Source organism: Mauremys mutica, chromosome 21 (assembly GCF_020497125.1).
Source record: "Mauremys mutica isolate MM-2020 ecotype Southern chromosome 21, ASM2049712v1, whole genome shotgun sequence".
Classification (NCBI taxonomy): domain Eukaryota; kingdom Metazoa; phylum Chordata; order Testudines; family Geoemydidae; genus Mauremys; species Mauremys mutica.
This window is the reverse complement of record NC_059092.1, coordinates 2,312,659-2,329,355: the sequence shown is the minus strand read 5'-3', so window position 1 is coordinate 2,329,355 and position 16,697 is coordinate 2,312,659. Positions and strand designations below refer to the sequence as shown.

The 16,697-nt window shown below is 47.1% G+C and overlaps 2 protein-coding genes across 6 annotated transcripts in view; one reads left to right on the top strand and one right to left on the bottom strand.

The window, feature by feature from the left end:
- The window catches only part of NPHP4 (nephrocystin 4), a 100,933-nt gene extending 100,321 nt beyond the window's left edge, over positions 1-612 (bottom strand). For 3 of the 4 annotated variants that reach the window (XM_044996238.1, XM_044996239.1, XM_044996240.1), the window contains exon 1: positions 359-609. The gene's annotated coding sequence lies outside the window, so the exon portion shown is untranslated. Of the gene's footprint in view, positions 1-358 lie in introns of all 4 variants that reach the window. The other variant, XM_044996241.1, reaches the window with a different exon arrangement.
- Positions 613-1,577: 965 nt separating this feature from the next.
- KCNAB2 (potassium voltage-gated channel subfamily A regulatory beta subunit 2) overlaps positions 1,578-16,697 on the top strand; it is a 102,563-nt gene continuing 87,443 nt past the window's right edge. The window contains exon 1 of one of the 2 annotated variants that reach the window (XM_044996243.1): positions 1,578-1,655. The gene's annotated coding sequence lies outside the window, so the exon portion shown is untranslated. The remainder of the gene's footprint in view (positions 1,656-16,697) is intronic. The other variant, XM_044996244.1, reaches the window with a different exon arrangement.

Here is a 16,697-nt window from a genome sequence, read left to right as displayed (position 1 = left end):
GAGGGGCGCTGCGATCTCTTAGAGAATGTGAAATCAGCTGAGTTTGGGGTTTGTTTAGGAAAGTTTTCCCCAGCTCCTGCTCTGCCCTGCCCGGGCTGCTGCTGAGCCCCGATGTCTTTAGTCTGGTGATGTATCGAGTAACCCCCCAAGCCTGCTGCTCTTCAGTTACACCGGCTTCAATCCGGAGTAGGAAGGAGGCGAATCGGGCCCACAGAGCAGAGGCTGCAGCCCCTAGGGCCTGCCAGTGCGGCCTGTGCTCGGGGGAAGCAGGGAGCCGCTAGCTAAAGCAGCCCCGAGCTGGCGCCGAGAGGGAGCCAAGCAGGCACCGGACGGAAACAAGAGAAACTGACACATTTACCTGCCACAATGTATCCATCTGCCATCTTCCCGGACTGCACCAACTGCGCCGGCCGGCGGGGGGACGCCCAATCCACCGACTCCCATCCACGCCGCCTTCCCCTCTCTGCCTCCGCCAAGCACGGGCCTAGGGACCGGGTCCCGCGGGACAGGGCCGTGTCTCCCGCCGCAGCCTCGGCCCCGTGCTGGAGCCCGGCCCGGGGGCTCCCTGAAGCCCGAATGGTTCGGCCCTCAGCTTGGCATCAGGTTACTAGGGCGATGGGACTCCGCGGCGGCGGGGGGGGGGGTGAAGGGCGGCTCAATCTCTGCTCCTGCTACAGCCGGGAGGGAGCCGGGCAGCGCTGGGGTGAGCGGGGCACGGTGCAGCCGGCAGGGGGCGGGCTCTGGGGCAGGCCTGGGGGGGTCACAGTGCCTGGCGGGAGGATGGCTGGGGGATGGCTGGGCTCTGGGTACCCAGGCAGGGAGGATGGCTGGGGGATGGCTGGGCTCTGGGTACCCAGGCAGGGAGGATGCTGGGGGGGGCGCTGGGTACCCAGGCAGGGAGGATATGGGGGGGGGCGCTGGGTCCCTCGTTGGGAGGATGCTGGGGAGGTGGGGGGAGCTCTGGGTACCCAGTTGGGAGCGGGCTGGGGAATGGCTGGGCGCTGGGTACCCAGGCAGGGAGGATGCTGGGGGGCGCTGGGCACCAGCCGGGAGCAGGCTGGTGGGGGGGGCGCTGGGTCCCTCGTTAGGAGGATGCTGGTGGGGGGCTCTGGGTACCCAGGCAGGAAGGATGCTGGTGGGGGGGGCGCTGGGTCCCTAGTTGGGAGGATGCTGATGGGGGGGCGCTGGGTACCCGGGCAGGAAGGATGCTGGTGGGGGGGGCGCTGGGTCCCTCGTTAGGAGGATGCTGGTGGGGGGCTCTGGGTACCCGGGTAGGAAGGATGCTGGTGGGGGGGGGGAGCTCTGAGTACCCAGTTGGGAGCGGGCTGGGGGGCGGGGTCTGGGTCCCCAGGCAGGGAGGCTGCTGGGGGGGGGGGCGCTGCCCACGAGCCGGGAGCAGGGGGGGTGGCAATGCCGGACAGTGCGGGACTGGCGGTAGGGGGCGCTGACCGCCTGCGGGGCCTGGGGCCTCCCTGGTCCGCTCTGTCGTAATCAGGAGGCGGCTCTCTCGGCACCCAATCAGCGCCGGTCTGGCCGCTCGTAATTTGCATGACGTGAGCGGCAGGGCTAAGAGGCCAATGGGCAGCTGGTGGGCGGAGTTTCTTCCCCACGAGGGCTAAGATGGTCTGAGCTGGACGGAGCGGAGCAGCTGCCAGGTGCCGGGAGCCGCGGGCTGTGGCTGGAGGGGCAGGGGGGTGGGGCCGGAGCACGGGGCCCTGGGACGGGGGCAGTGTGGGGGCCGGGACCCCGAGATGGGGGGTGGGGGGGTAGCAGCTTGGGGCCGGTACCGGGATGGGGTGCGCGGAGAATGGGGGGGGCGGTTCCCGGGGGGGGCTGGAGCACGGGGGGGCCGGTACCGGGATGGGGTGCGTGGAGAATGGAGCACGGGGGGGGCCGGTACCGGGATGGGGGGCGCGGAGCATTAGGAGGGGGCTGGAGAATGGGGGGGGCGGTACCGGGATGGGGGGCGCGGAGCATTGGGGGGGGGTGGTTCCCGCGTTGGGGCTGGAGCACGGGGGGGGCCGGTACCGGGATGGGGGGCGCGGAACAGTAGGGGGGGGCTGGAGCACGGGGGGGGCCGGTACCGGGATGGGGTGCGCGGAGAATGGGGGGGGCGGTTCCCGGGGGGGGGGGCTGGAGCACGGGGGGGCCGGTATTGGGGTGGGGTGCGCGGAGCATTGGGGGGGCGGTTCCCGGGGGGGTTGGAGCACGGGGGGGCCGGTACCGGGATGGGGTGCGTGGAGCATTGGGGGGGGTGGTTCCCGGGGGGGGGCTGGAGCACGGGGGGGGCCGGTACCGGGATGGGGTGCGTGGAGCAAGGAGGCGGTGACTCTCCCCCCCCCCCGCAGAGGCCGTGGGGTGGGCAGGGGCTGTAGGGAGGGTGCAAGTGGGGCTGGCCCCCCCGACATGGCAGTGACCCCCCCCCTCTCCCAACCGAGACTGTCCCAGCGCACTTTGCCCGGGGCTGAGCGAGGTGGGAGCGGGTGGGTGTCCGCACCCGGGGGGCCCGGTGAATCCGCCTGAGATGCTGTGCGAGCTGCCAGCTCAGCCTGGCAAGGCGCCGTGCCCGAGCTGGGAGCTGTTCCTCCTCAGAGCCCTGCCTGGTCGGGTGCTTGGTGCCTTGTCTCCCCGGCGGGTATCAGGGCTCCAGTTTTCCCTTTACTGCCATTGTAGGAGTTGGAGGTGATTTCTGATAAAGTGACACATTCATCTTCCCTTCTGAGGCTCCCCGGCACAGGGGCTGGACTTGATGGCTTCCTGAGGTCCCTTCCAGCCCTGCATTTCTATGACCTCTCTACCCCACCCACCCTCCAAAACAACACTGCTTCCCACACCTCTTTCAGTATCTCATGGCTTTGATAGTTGTCAGGAATTAACGGGGTTTGTACCTGCTGATTATTACCATATGTGTGAGGCCAGATCTGATCAGCCTCAGTTGCTCATAGCTCTCAGATGTGTGTAAGGCATGAGGTGACACAGCAGTGTTGCCGTGGATGTCAGTGACTATCTGTTTAGTTGCCTTTTTTTGCTCAGTGCTAGGTGGGATTTTTATGATGAACCTTATTGTAACTCAGGCACACAAGGGGGCAAAGTTAAGGTTGCAGTCAAAATTCTAACTCATTTTTATGGCTGTTTGTGGAATTAAACTCATATTCTTAATGCTGTGTTAATTTCAGTCTCTGTGTTTAAATAATAGAGATTTCAGATAGAATGACATTCATTAATTAAGTTCACAAGTTTGCTGAAGGTCTTAGGAATGGGTGATGCATAGGCCAAAAAAGTCACTGTGAATGGAGGGAAAATGTATTATGTCTGAACATTTTTTAAAGCTATTTCTAGTGTGTGAGGCAGTTATTTCTCTTACAAGACAAAGGAAGGCTCTCAGGAAATTAAAGGATGGTGGGCCCTTTACCCATTGGGGGAATTGGATAACTGAGCAGCACAGGGTCTGACACTTTGCCAGTACAACCGTAACAGTGAATGTTATGACTCTTGTTATTAAGTATTTGGATTATAGTGGCCCATCCAGGATCAAGGCCCCATTGTGCTGGGCTCTGTGCAAACATGTAAAGACAAGATCCCTTCCCTAAACAGCTTGCAGTATCAACTGTAGGGTTATCAGGAGTAATCTGTAATTTAGTCTTAAAAATGTCAGGGAATGCCTTGAGCAGAGAACAGTTGTAGTGAACAAGTGTATACATCAAAAATATCTAAATAAAAACTTGTGTGTGTGTGTGTGAGAAAGCAATCAAATAGATACAAAGTCTATTTATTTTGTCATGTATAAAATTATAAATTTCAGTGTAAGATATTGCTCCTGCTCTTTGCAGTCTGTTCTACAGGAGCCAGAGGAGCAGCAAAGGATTCTGATTTCAATGTGGAACCTGTTGCATTCAGGCCTGACTAGCAGGATTGGCTCAGTTTACTTGGGGCTTCTTCCTCTGGTTGAAATGATTCCAGAGTCTTTGCCACGCTGCTCCAGGCAGCTCACCCAGACACGTTTATTTAACACCTAGTCAGCACTGAGAAGTGACTAGGAACCAGAAAGATGCTCAGAATTCAACAAGTCTGGTTGGAAAAGGCTTCAATGAAAAAATTGCTATTTTGTCTCCTAGATTCATAGATTCCAAGGCCGGGGAATGGCACTATATGTGAAAGAAAATGTAGAATCAAATGAAGTAAAAATCTTAAATAAATCCACGTTTCATAGAATCTCTGTGGATAGTAATTCTATGCTCTAATAAGAATATAACTGTAGGGATCTATTATCAACCACCTGACCGGGACAGTGATAGTGACGATGAAATGCTAAGGGAGATTAGAGAGGCTATCAAAATAAAGAACTCAATAATAGTGAGGGGATTTCAGTTATCCCCATATTGACTGGGTACATGTCACGTCAGGATGAAATGCAGAGACAAAATTTCTCCATACTTTAAATGACTGCTTCTTGAAGCAGCTGGTACGGGAATCCACAAGGGGAGAGGCAATTCTCGATTTAGTCCTGAGTGGAGCACAGGATCTGGTCCAAGAGATAACTATAACAGGACCCCTTGGAAATAGTGGTGGGAGGAACACCGCAACAGCCCAACACTGTGGCATTTAATTTCAGAAAGGGGAACTATGCAAAAATGAGGAGGTTTAGTTATTCAGAAAGTAAAAGATCCTGTGACTAGAATGAAATCCCTGCAAGTTGCATGGACACTCTTCAAAGACACCATAATAGAGGCGCAACTTAAATGTATACTGCAAATTAAAAAACACAGTAAAAGAATTAAAAAAGAGGCACTGTGGCTTAACAACCATGTAAAAGAAACAGTGAGAGATAAAAAGGCATCTTTTAAAAAGTGGAAGTCAAATCCTAGTGAGGTAAATAGAAAGGAACATAAACACTGCCAAATTAAGTGTAAAAAGGTAATAAGAAAAGCCAAAAAGCAGTTTGAAGAACAGCTAGCCAAAAACTCAAAAGGTAATAACAAAATGTTTAAGTACATCAGAAGCAGGAAGCCTGCTAAACAACCAGCCATAGACCTAAACCCCCAAGCTCTCCTCTCTCCCCCAAAATACTCTGGTGATTGATGCTTCTCTGTATTTTGGCTTTCAGTTGAGAGCTAAGCTATGAGACATTATTCTTCCAGAAAAAGGAACAGGAGTACTTGTGGCACCTTAGAGACTAACAAATTTATTTGAGCATAAGCTTCCGTGGGCTACAGCCCACTTTATTGGATGCCCCACTAAAGCATATGCTCAAATAAATGTGTTAGTCTCAAAGGTGCCACAAGTACTCCTGTTCTTTTTGCGGATACAGACTAACACGGCTGCTACTCTAAAACCTGTTCTTCCAGAGACACTTTAGGTTTGTTTGTTTGTTAAGAAATACCTTTATTTTCTCTTTTTATTGACTGGTTAGCCAGACTTTGCTGCAATCACACCTGATTGAATCTACACTGCACACGCCTTACAGCGGTGTGTATAGTACATAAACTGCATGTCCCCTAGGCCGGGTATAAATTCCTCCTGTGGCAGAGAATGCTACACTGCTAAACATAGCAGTGTAGATGGTGAAGTGCTGCTTAGGGAATAAAAACAGGCCCGCACGGGTCTCTACTTGCCCAGCATTGCCTCCGCCAGCTACACTGCTATTTTCAGCAGCATAGTGTCCCACTGCCTTCCTGCCGCTGGTGCCTTTCTCTGCCTCAAGGAGATGCTGGAGCCCTTCCCCACCATGAGGAAAGGCTCTGGCAGGGGGAAGGCAGTTGGGAGAGGCTCCTGCAGCTCCCTCCACTGGAACCTTTCACTGATGAACTACAGCTTGCTTTTCACTATGACTTGTAGCTACGCATACCCTGCATGCTGCCACCTGCCGTGTAGATGTAGCCCTGATGTAAGGAATCTCCCTGTGTTTGAATTAATTGAAATAAGGCTGCTCTTCTCTTGCCCTGGTTCTTGTTTCGCAAGGCAGTTCCCCTGCCCCCTTGTTTTCTGGATCATTGTGCTTCCATGTTGAAATTGGCAAGCGCATGGCTGGCTGGTGACCTGGCCGTTGGGAGAGGCTAGCCCCCAGCCCCATCCCTTCTGCCTGAGCCCCTCCCCTCTCCATCTGTCCTCCTCCCTCCAGGAGCTGGAGCACCCACACTGTGGTGACTGGGCAGCAGCGGCCCCGGAGCTCTGGGTGGTGTAGTCCAAGTGCCGGGCAGCCATCTCATTCCTAGCGCCAGCCGCCCTGAGTCCCTGCGGGAGGCTGGCCAGCTCTAGCCCCAGCCAGCATAGGCTGGGGCAGAGCACCGGGAACTGCAGGAGGGGACTAGAAGCGGAGGGTGGGTGGGGCCACACCAGGCTGTTTGTAGAGGCACAGCCTCCCTCAGCCTATGATACCTGCCGCCCATGAGTTTGGGACATGACTCCGTTGGTAGTGGAGGGCCCTGAGCAAGCACAGCTTTGCTTGGCTGAGTGATTTTTAGTGACTGTACTGGAGGGGTGAAGTCTTTAATCCACAGACGTGCCACCTAAGCAATGGCAGTGCCTGTTTCCCCCATGCTGCCCTGACCGTCTGTCTCAACCCTGATGGATCAGGGCTGCCTCTAAGGGGAGAGAACTTCATTCACCATGCCCAGGAGCTGATTCCCTTTTTAGTGGAAGAAATGCTAGTTTGAACTAGAGCAAACAATAATGTTTGTTTTCTCCCTGTAAAGTGCAAGGTTGCTCTGCCAGGCATGGTTTCTGAATAAAGCAGCTGTTCTCTCTGGGGCTGTGGCACCGCTGCCAGGATGTGGGCTGGCATGAACCCGCTGATCTCACAGAGGATGCGTGAGATCTTTTGATATCCTTAGATATGGAGCTTGTCAGTCTAATTTTATTCAGCTGCTGAACTCTTGTCGCCACATGTACTAAAGCTGGGACAAGACAGAATAGGTTCAGTACGGTTCTGCGTGAAAGTTCTGAATTGTGAACAAGAATCCTGTTTTTTCATGATAAATCCAGCCCTGATTGGAGAATATGACCCAGTAAACTACAGGTGAAAGTCTTTGTATCCTCTTTCATCAATCCCTGGAATCATCCCGTCCTAGACTGTAATTATCTGTGGTAGTGAAAACATATTAATTAGTGAAACATTTTAAATACAGATGTAGAAAATATCAGGCAAACTTTATCCTTTTATCTTATTAAAAATGTGAGGAAGAGTGACTCCAAGCTAATATAGCTGCAACAGACTGTGGTCTCACATTTCTGTAGCCACATCTTGTTCAGGGCTAGCAATCGTTCGTTAAGCTCCCACTGGTAACAATGTATGGAGTGAGAAGAAGTAGAATATATTGGCTTTATTAAAATAATAAAGAAATAAACCAATGTTTGGGAATTGCTCCATGTGGTTAGAGGAATGTATTTATTGCTGTAAGCATTATTCCTTCTGTTGCACAATTTGATTAAATATACTGACTCTTCTAGAAGTTCATACACTAGTCTGTGTCTTTGTGCCATGTATTGGATTGCATATGTTTGTAGTGACATTGTGTCCATATTAGATCACCAGGAACAGTAATTCACATTAACTTGGTGGCTGATACAGTAATTGGATTTAATTTTTAAGAAATACATGATGCCAACTGCTTGCCTTTAACTTCCGGCCCTAAGATCTTTGCTACGACTCACCTCTTGGCTATAAACCTTCTTGCCAAACCATGGTGGCTACTTATTTTTCTGTAAGTAGATTAAAAAGCAATCTCTAGTACTGTATTTAAAAAGCTGATTGTGTCTTGAGTGCATGTGTCAAAGATGAATGTTGGATTTTTCTAATCCTAAAACCCACTTTCTTATGAGTAATGAGCAACAGAGTTTAAAGGGACCCCATCAACTTGAAGTCTGCTAGGCTGGAAAAAAATAAGCAGAGTGGCAGGAATTAAAATAATTTGCAGATGAACACCATATGTGCAAATATATACACCTTCTCAGAGCATAGCTATGCAGATTTATAGAATATTTTACCATTTTAGTGTGTCAGAAAAAAGAAGCACCTCTTGCTTCATTTTGTCAGTTGTATTCATAATGCTTTGCATCATTTTATGGCAATACATTTTATATTAAAAGGAGAAGACATTTGAAGAATTAAATCTTCCCCTGAGTCCACCTATTAATTTTTATTTTCTTTTAAATCTTTTTCTCCATTTTTACTGTATCAAAGGTCTATATAAACAACAGGAAGACAGACGGACTAATTATACACTAGAACTAACTAGACACAAATTGCTGTCAAATGTACAGAGCAAACAAATCTGGGGGAAATTGTGTGTATGTATACATATTTTTTTCTCTAAATTCTTTTGCTTGTGTTACTTTTAGCAATAGGAGGGGGAAAAATTCAGATGCAGGTAATTTTTTTGAGTTGATGGTATCCCCTCAAATTATATTGTCCTATGTGAGATTTGAATCCACTGTTCAGAAATATGCTTCAGGCCTCACATGTACCCTTGAATCTAGTCTCATCTTCCTCTCCTCCCCTATTGATAGCAGAGTGGATAAATTTAGCAATTAGAATGAGTATCCAATTAGCTTTGGTTTATTAAAGCATGTCATGTATGTTTCATGACCCAGTGACCCTGTATGGTATGACTGCCTTGTTGTCACTCAGTGTTCTTTACTGTTAAACAAGGAGCTTCGTTTCAACAAATACAAAATAAAATCATCACATAAATACACCTCTACCCCGATATAATGCAACTCGATATAACACGAATTCTGATATAATGTGGTAAAGCAGTGCTCCGGGGGGGGCAGGGCTGCACACTCCGGTGGATCAAAGCAAGTTCGATATAATGTGGTTTCACCTATAACGTGGTAAGATATTTTTTTTTGGCTCCCGAGGACAGCGTTATATCGAGGTAAAGGTGTATTTCAAAAACAGGCAGCGTCCTTCAAGGAAAGTAAGTCCCATGCAACATGCCAGTGGGATAGTTCTAAGATTAGTAATGTCTTTAAAAAAATACCGCGTGAGTCCTCATCAAATGTAACATGCAAGAAGTGTATGTAGGGGGGGGAGACCTTGCCAGACTGAAGGGTTTCCTCCTCTTGTAATAAAAATATTTGGTCCTTGTAGAAGACTATATCTCTCTAGCACCCTTGGGGAGAGGGTGGACACTGCTCCTGTGTCAGCATCCGGGGCACAGTGCTCCAGCTTTGCTGTCAAGGCCTCACCCCTCTCCCTTGCTGGGGGAGCCGGAGTTTAAAGTAGTCCAAACAAAAAGTCCATATGCTTCCACAGCCCTAGAAGCAGAGCCCTAGACCCTGGGAAAGCCATAAAGGAAAGCCATTGAGCAAAGATCCTCCCTTTTAAGGACCCACCCGTCTCCAGGCAGGAGAAGCCTCACAGGGGTGTAGGGTTGAGGCTGTGTGTGCCCAGAGGAATTATTTAACCTTTTCCTGACTGGGTTGGGAATCTGCCATCATTGTTTTCTGTGTCCACGGCACTCGTTCTCATAAGGTGTTTGTCTCACGGTGGTTGTCTCTTGTCATTCTAAAGAAGGCAGGTTAAATTTTCAAAAATGCCTAAGTCTCTTTGAAACTCAATAAGACTTAGACTCTTTAGTCACCTAGTTGCTCTTGAAAATGTTACTGTGCATCACATAAAGCCTTTGTGTTCTATGGACTGGAAAGGTATGGAAGGCCACAGAAAACTTCTTCCTGTAACATTCCTTTCCCATGACAGATTATTTCCCATCGGAGTGCAGAAAAAGGAACAGCTGTTCGACACATTCAACTTGATCTGAGGGCAAACTTTGAAAAAGTTTAATCTCTTTCAGCTTCCATAAAGAATCCTCATCCATTCTGCATGTAATCAGATTACTGAGAACACTTCCTGAAGGCTTAAAAATACATATTTTTTTAAACTTTGGCCACCTGAGTGTCCCTTTCAAATGTGTAAGTCTTGGAAAATGTCTGTTTTCTTAGACTGGGTAAACTTGCTACATGGCTGTATATTTCAGTGGTTATTGCCAATATCTTTTTTTAGTGTTGTATGTTATCCTATAGCAGACAGTTTGTAAGACCATGTTAAAAATACTGGGTGCACAGGGTCTCTGAAAATCATGATCCAGGTGACAAACTGTGCATCTAACATTATAAGTTAATTTTAAAAATGTTGCTCTAACCGGCTTTCCATCATTACTGATCAAGTCAGTAGCAAAGACTGTTTTAGAACTGTGGAGTTCCATGCCCCATGTTTAGCTCAATAGACCATGATGCCGCTGTGTGGTGGGTTTTTTTTATTTAAGGTTGGAATAGTTTTTTGCCTCATAAGTTTTACTAGTTAGGAAATATTTTCAAATATTAGAGTATCTGAAATGAAGTGATTAACTTCCGGCAGGGTTCTTATTCTGGTAAAAAGCAAACTGTGCAAAACCCCCAAACTTTGCTGTTTGTTTAATGGAATGTGACAGATGAAATGAAGTAAATTGCTGGTGGAAAATGGTATTACCGTATGGAAAATCAGTACATGTTGTGCCAAATTTTGGAGGGGGAATGGACAATTCCTAGTTTCTGACATATTCCCTTATGTAGGTTAGAACTGCTTTGAAAGGATGGGGTCCCTGCTCAATTCAGCAGGCAGCTGCCAGCATTTAAAACACATTAAAAACAATCCAGAAAGATAAACTGACAAACTAAGTCTGTTTAATTCTACATCTCTTACTGGGGAAGGTGCTTTCAGTACAAGTTGGCTTAAGGAGGAAAACTTTATTTCCCAGAGAGAGAGAGAGAGATCTTATAGCTTACAGTGAGAGAGAATTGGAATACTGTAAAAGAGTTCAGTGTCTGAGGATGTGAGCATTTTGGATGGATGTTGTCCCAAAGCGACAGGAGCCTGGTGACTGAATAAAGAAATACTTGAGTCTCTGTGAACCAAGTGAAAGATGTGTAGCCAGGACAGGACCCTGTCTTCAGTAGAACAAATTGAAGGAGAATAATTCCACTAATTTTAAACATGTTCAAAGAAATGAACATTCAAAGAGGCTGGTATTGATTAGTAGTATAGCCAGTTGACTTGACTACACTTGTGGTTCATTATTAAGTATGTTCAAGAGACCAACTTACCGAGCTTAGCCAAATTTATTTGCTAAAGACATAAAAGTACAATACAAAAAAGACAGACACACCCTCCTTCCAAGAAGCAATTCTTATCTCACAGCATGTGCACCTTCCACAGAAGGTGTGTCAAAGGTGTGCCCTCAGACCCACTTCTATTTATGTTGTCATTGTTTACAACCTAAAAGTCCCTATACGTCTCTTAAAATTTAAGTTTAACCCACTAGTTTGTGCCATCTTTGTCCTTGGTGCCTCTCTATAGTTTCCCATATCTTGTTTTGTCTGCTGGATTCCAAGTGCTGATGATCCACGAAAGTATTCCTTAACTGTACTAGGTACAAAGTAGTCATATATCTTTGCTTTGACAAGTTTCTCATGCCAAAGCTGGCTTAGCTTTGCAAAGTGTTGTGGGATACTTGATGTGGGTGAACAGAATTGTGGGAAGACCATAATATATTCCGTTAACATAACTTCTCAACATTCATATGTGTATTATAGTAATACCATGCAAGTAAAAGCCATTCATGCGGTGCATGCGCTGCCTAATGTGTATCTGCTAACACTGGTACGGTATCTTGCTGTAAGGCGGTATAAGGATGACTGTATTAAGCATTTCTATGCTGCACCTTACCAGACATTAGCACAGGATATTGCCAGTCTATTCAAACCAGCTGGCTGAGGTATTGGGAAAGAAAATGCAGCCAGTGCAGATAAGGACTGTGGGCTGGGGATGGAAATGGAGCCTTTTCTGCTGCTCTTCCAGTTCTGTTGCCTACACAATCCCAGGATCCCAGTAAGAATTCCTCATGCTGTGTAAATGCAGAATCCCAGTAGTGGGGCCTGGATCCCTGAAATGAGGATTTAATGTATACACGTACAGTGAGTCTCGTGGAGCTGTACCAAGTGCCAGCAGGGAGATGTGTTGGTTCTTTACTGCTTGGAGGATCACCCAAGCGGAAGGGCAGCTGTTTATCTAACTGACCGGAGCAGGGTAATAGGGTGGCAGATTATAGGACCCTGCAGGATTCGTCTGTTGTCAGGTGCTTGGACCCTGCACAGAGGGGGAGAGAGGGAGGAATTTTGGTAAGTCGTGTTAGCCCGTGGCCCTTCACAGAGTGTGGCGTTTGTCTCGGGCAGAGCGGAGTGTGGGCTGGGATGCTGGAGGGTTCTGCAGCAAACGCTACAGACAGGAAAGATGGAGAAGGAAGCATAGGCTGATCATTGCCTTGTTACCAATAAAGACTAACCAGAGGAGGAGCTACGTGGTGGTGTTTAATTACCTCCTCTGGCTTTTTGATGCCTTGGCTAGGCTGGATCTGATGGTTGACTAATACTCTATGTATACAGTGCAAGTGTAAATGGAGTCTGGCCATCTTCTTCCACCTGGTGTTTGAATGGCTTTTGTAGAGCCTGCTGCTGCTCTTCATTCACACAAGTGGCTCATTATCTGCCACAAAGCAAACTGAGGGTGAGGTTTCTTGATGCAGGTTATTCCTTGGCATGCCCATATCGTACTTTGAAAAATACTGTCTCAAGAAAAAAACTGACCACCTCTGCTGCCTCTTCCATTAAGGCTTCTTCTCTTGGGGCCAACCCTGAGCTTGCTGTTTAAGAGGAGTATGATGGATATTCTTTTGCCCTAGACACTGCGTGAATCAGCATCCTCAGGCATGAACCTTGGATGGAGCAGGTGTCAGGAGTTTTAACTTCTTGGCAAGCTGTGACTCCTCACTGGTTAACAAGAAATGCCTCTGCTGTGCAGCACTAACAGAATCTGAATGCAGAGCTTCAGTGGGGCAGAGAGAAAAGAGAAATGTTTGAGCAGCATTCAGTGAAAGGTGGCTCTGGCGTGTGCTGGGGGGCGGTGCAGCAGCAGCAGCAATGCACAAGAGTGAAGGAGGGCACTGTCCACATGAAACGGAGAGGAATTTAAGCCAGCAGAATGTAATTACTTGAGTGGGAATTTGTCCCGGACAATGCAGTTAGTAATGGGAAGTGCTGTGTGATCATTAATAATTACAAGAGGAAAGGACCTCATCTTTACTATTTCTCCGAAAGTTAAGTTCAGTCTGATTTTTTTTTTTAAGACTTATGTTTAGTAGGAAACAAAATATAGTGTGATTGACTGTATTGACCTAAGAACACGCTTACCCTGCATAACATGGGGCAGCTATGGGAATGTTTAGGATCTGAAATGCTAGGGTGCTGATTTTGAAAGATGACTGGCGTCACGTAGCACGTGGGTAGGACGATTGGCAGAACAATACTGAAACACATCAGATCTGATGAATCAATACGTTGTTTGTGCAAGTTTACTGAAGAAACAAAGCTGTATTGCTGATGGTGGCGAAACAGTCCTTAAAATTATTGGGTTTTTTTGTTAGTTTGATTCTCCCTCCTGTCTTATATTCCCTGTAATCTAAAACTTCTGCTGTTGAGGGGGGAAACTAGTATACTCAGCAGTTCAATGATCTTTTGGTATTTATAGTTCCTTAAGTTAAAATGAACTTAGCAAAATATTAAATAAAAATGAGAAATGGGGCTCTTTTAGAGTAAGGACATGTCCAAAACTGGAGGCCTTTAAAACAGTAAGGAAATCCGAGCGTTGTAGAGTGAAATGGGGAGCTGCAAAGGGGCCTGAAGCAAATGCAGAGATTTTCCCCTAATAATCTCTCTTGGCTCTCTTCTTTCCACACTAGTATCTGTAGGGCACACAGATTTATCACCCTAACAATGCAAACCCTCTTTCTTTGGTATTTTCCCCCTTAGGCTTCCTTCAAGCTGCAGAAAGTGTAAGTGTGTGTGTGAGAAACAGATCCTCAACCACCTGCTGATTTTTATGTTATGGGCAGAGCTTCTTATAACTTGTGCATCCTTTCTCCATCTGCTGTTGAGTCCCTTCTCACAGCTGAGCATTCGGTAATTGGTAACCAGTCTATAACAGAGGGGCAGAAGGATGCCAGGGGATAGAGCTCACATGTCCCTCATTTTAAGGACCATTAGTCCTTTTAGTCCAAAAGTTACCTCTGTTCCACACACACTCAGCATGCACGCACTTGTATTGTGGATTTGTGGTGGTGGTTTGTTTGTTACATCAGAAATAAAGACTCTTGAGACTGAGGTCACAGAGTTGTTTACGCTGAAGGGGTGAATCACACAGCATTTTAAGTTGCTTTTGTGTCCCTCATTTTGGGTCTGTGTCACACGTGGTGTTCTGCGTTGGGCCTTGGCAAGTGGAGATGTGTGATGCTAGAGTTCTCCGTTCTGGGCTCTGAATCATCCTGTTGTCAGGTGCTTGAACTCTGCAAAAAGATACCGGGGAGCTGCTGCTGAGTTGTAGCAGCAGGAAGGCCCTAGTGACAGCCAAACTGGGGGGGTAAGCTTAGAGTTCTTAAAAGCCTTGCTAAATGGTGACCCTAAAGCATTTTATTCCCAAGGGCGGGATGCTGGCTGGGAAGATCCATCTGACAATGGCAAGGGAGTGTTCCAGGGCCTTTCTCTTTTATCTTGTAATTTTTTGTCTGTAAGGTAAATCCCAATTAAACCCCCTGAGCAGAATCATATGTCCATGCTGCTGCAGTCAGCAAATCTAGAGCTCTGACGCTGCTCTAGGAATTGGCTCTAGGAAGATGTCCTTTACTCAAATTTCCAGGACTGCAAACTAAAATTAATCTATCCTTGGTAAGCTGTAAGGAAGATTTGGCTAGATCTGAGGTGGTCAAAGCATGGCCCCTGAGGTTCTGCAAAGCAGCCTCCAGTAGCCCTCCTGTCTGATACAAAGCTGGAGCCGAAGATTCCATCTTGAGCTGGGAGGATCAGGGTTCAGTATTGCATACGGGGACCTGTTGTTTCGGTAGCAATTCAGTTCTCTCTGTTCCACTTAATGTAAAGTAGTTGTGCCTCTTGCCAAGGCCGCCCTCAACTGGACAAAGTTTGGGGGTGCCCCTGAGCTAGACAAACCCACGGTAGGAAATTCCCATTGGAGGATTACCCCACCGAGACCAGTGATACATAGGTCGGTTCAATGTGACTCTGCAGCTCACATGCCTTCTCTATTGGAAGTTTAATCCCTCGCTGACTGTTTCAGTTTGCTCAACACACTGTCCTGGGCTCTCCCATTACAGGGGCTGAGGAGAGCTAGATTAGACAATGGTATAGTTCAGTGATTCTCAACCAGAGGTATGTGTACCCCTGGGGGTACACAGAGGTCTTCCGGGGGGTACATCATCTCTTCTAGATATTTGTCTATGGAATTTTTGTTTGTACTGACTTTGCTAGTGCTTTTTTGTAGCCTGTTGTAAAACTAGGCAGTTATTTGTTTATACTGCTCTGTATACTAAACACTAAAATGTAAGTACAATATTTATATTCCAAGTGATTTATTTTATAATTCTATGGTAAAAATGAGAGAGCCAGCAGTTTGTCAGTAACAGTGGCTGTGACACTTCTGTATTTTTATGTCTGATTTTGTACGCAAGTAGTTTTTAAGTGAGGTGAAACTTGGGAGTAAGCAAGACAAATCAGACTCCTGGAAGGGGTAGAGTAGTCTGGAAAGGTTGAGAGAGCCACTGTATAGTCTACTCAAATCTGCGGTGGGCCACCATGTTGTTGGAAGTGGCCTTCCTTGTGATACAAGAAGTGACTGGGAGCAAACGAGATTTGAGCCTGGTTCAGCATCCAGTAGGATGACAGGAGGCATGCTGCTGTTTTGTTTAAATGTTACACACTGAAGTTTATTTCATCTGCAGTAACTAATCTTTGGGATCAAATTTTTGAAATGTAGCTATCTTCTGTGGTTTTGGGCCTTTGTTGCTTGGTATTGAAAACTTGGCCCTTACTGCAGTGGTATGTCATCCTCTTCTAACCTCCGGGGGTTTTGATCTTCAAAGAGAAGTTGCTTATAAATCCAGGAATCCTCATATAATCATAGAAATGTAGGGCTGGAAGGGACTTTGACAGGTCATTTAGTCCATCCCCTTGCTCTGATGTAGGACCCGGTAAACCTAGACGTTCTTCACAGGTGTCTGTCCAACCTGTGTTTTAAAAACCTACAGTGATGGGAATTCCACAACCTTCTTAAGTAACTTGTTTCAGTTCTTAACCATTTTTACAGTTAGAGAGAGTTTCCTGACATCTAACCTGAATCTCCCTTGATGGACAACTCAATGAAAACATAGGCCAATGTGCAGCAGCTAACAAGATGGCAGGTTGTATTAACGAAGGAGGAAGAGTATAATTCTGAAAATATTACAGTGCCTTTACATAAATTAATAGTATGCCCTGAGTTTGGGTACTCTGCTTATTCTGTTCACCCCACATCAACAGTGAGAGGAAATTTTAAAAAAAGGTTCAGAGAAGGACAGTGAGAATAATTAGAGGCATGGAAAGACTTCCTTATGAGAAGTGATTAAAAGATTAGGACCACAAAGATTAGCGAGGAGGCAAATAAGAGGGGACATGACAGAGGTGGGTCTATGTATTTAAAAATAAAAATGAGTAGAGGTGATGAATCAGGAGTTTCTATTTACCCTTTTTTATAATGATGGAACAAGGAGGTACCCAATAAAATATCAGTTTATAAGTGTTGCCCTTTAATTTAAAGGTTTATTTACATGTATAATTAA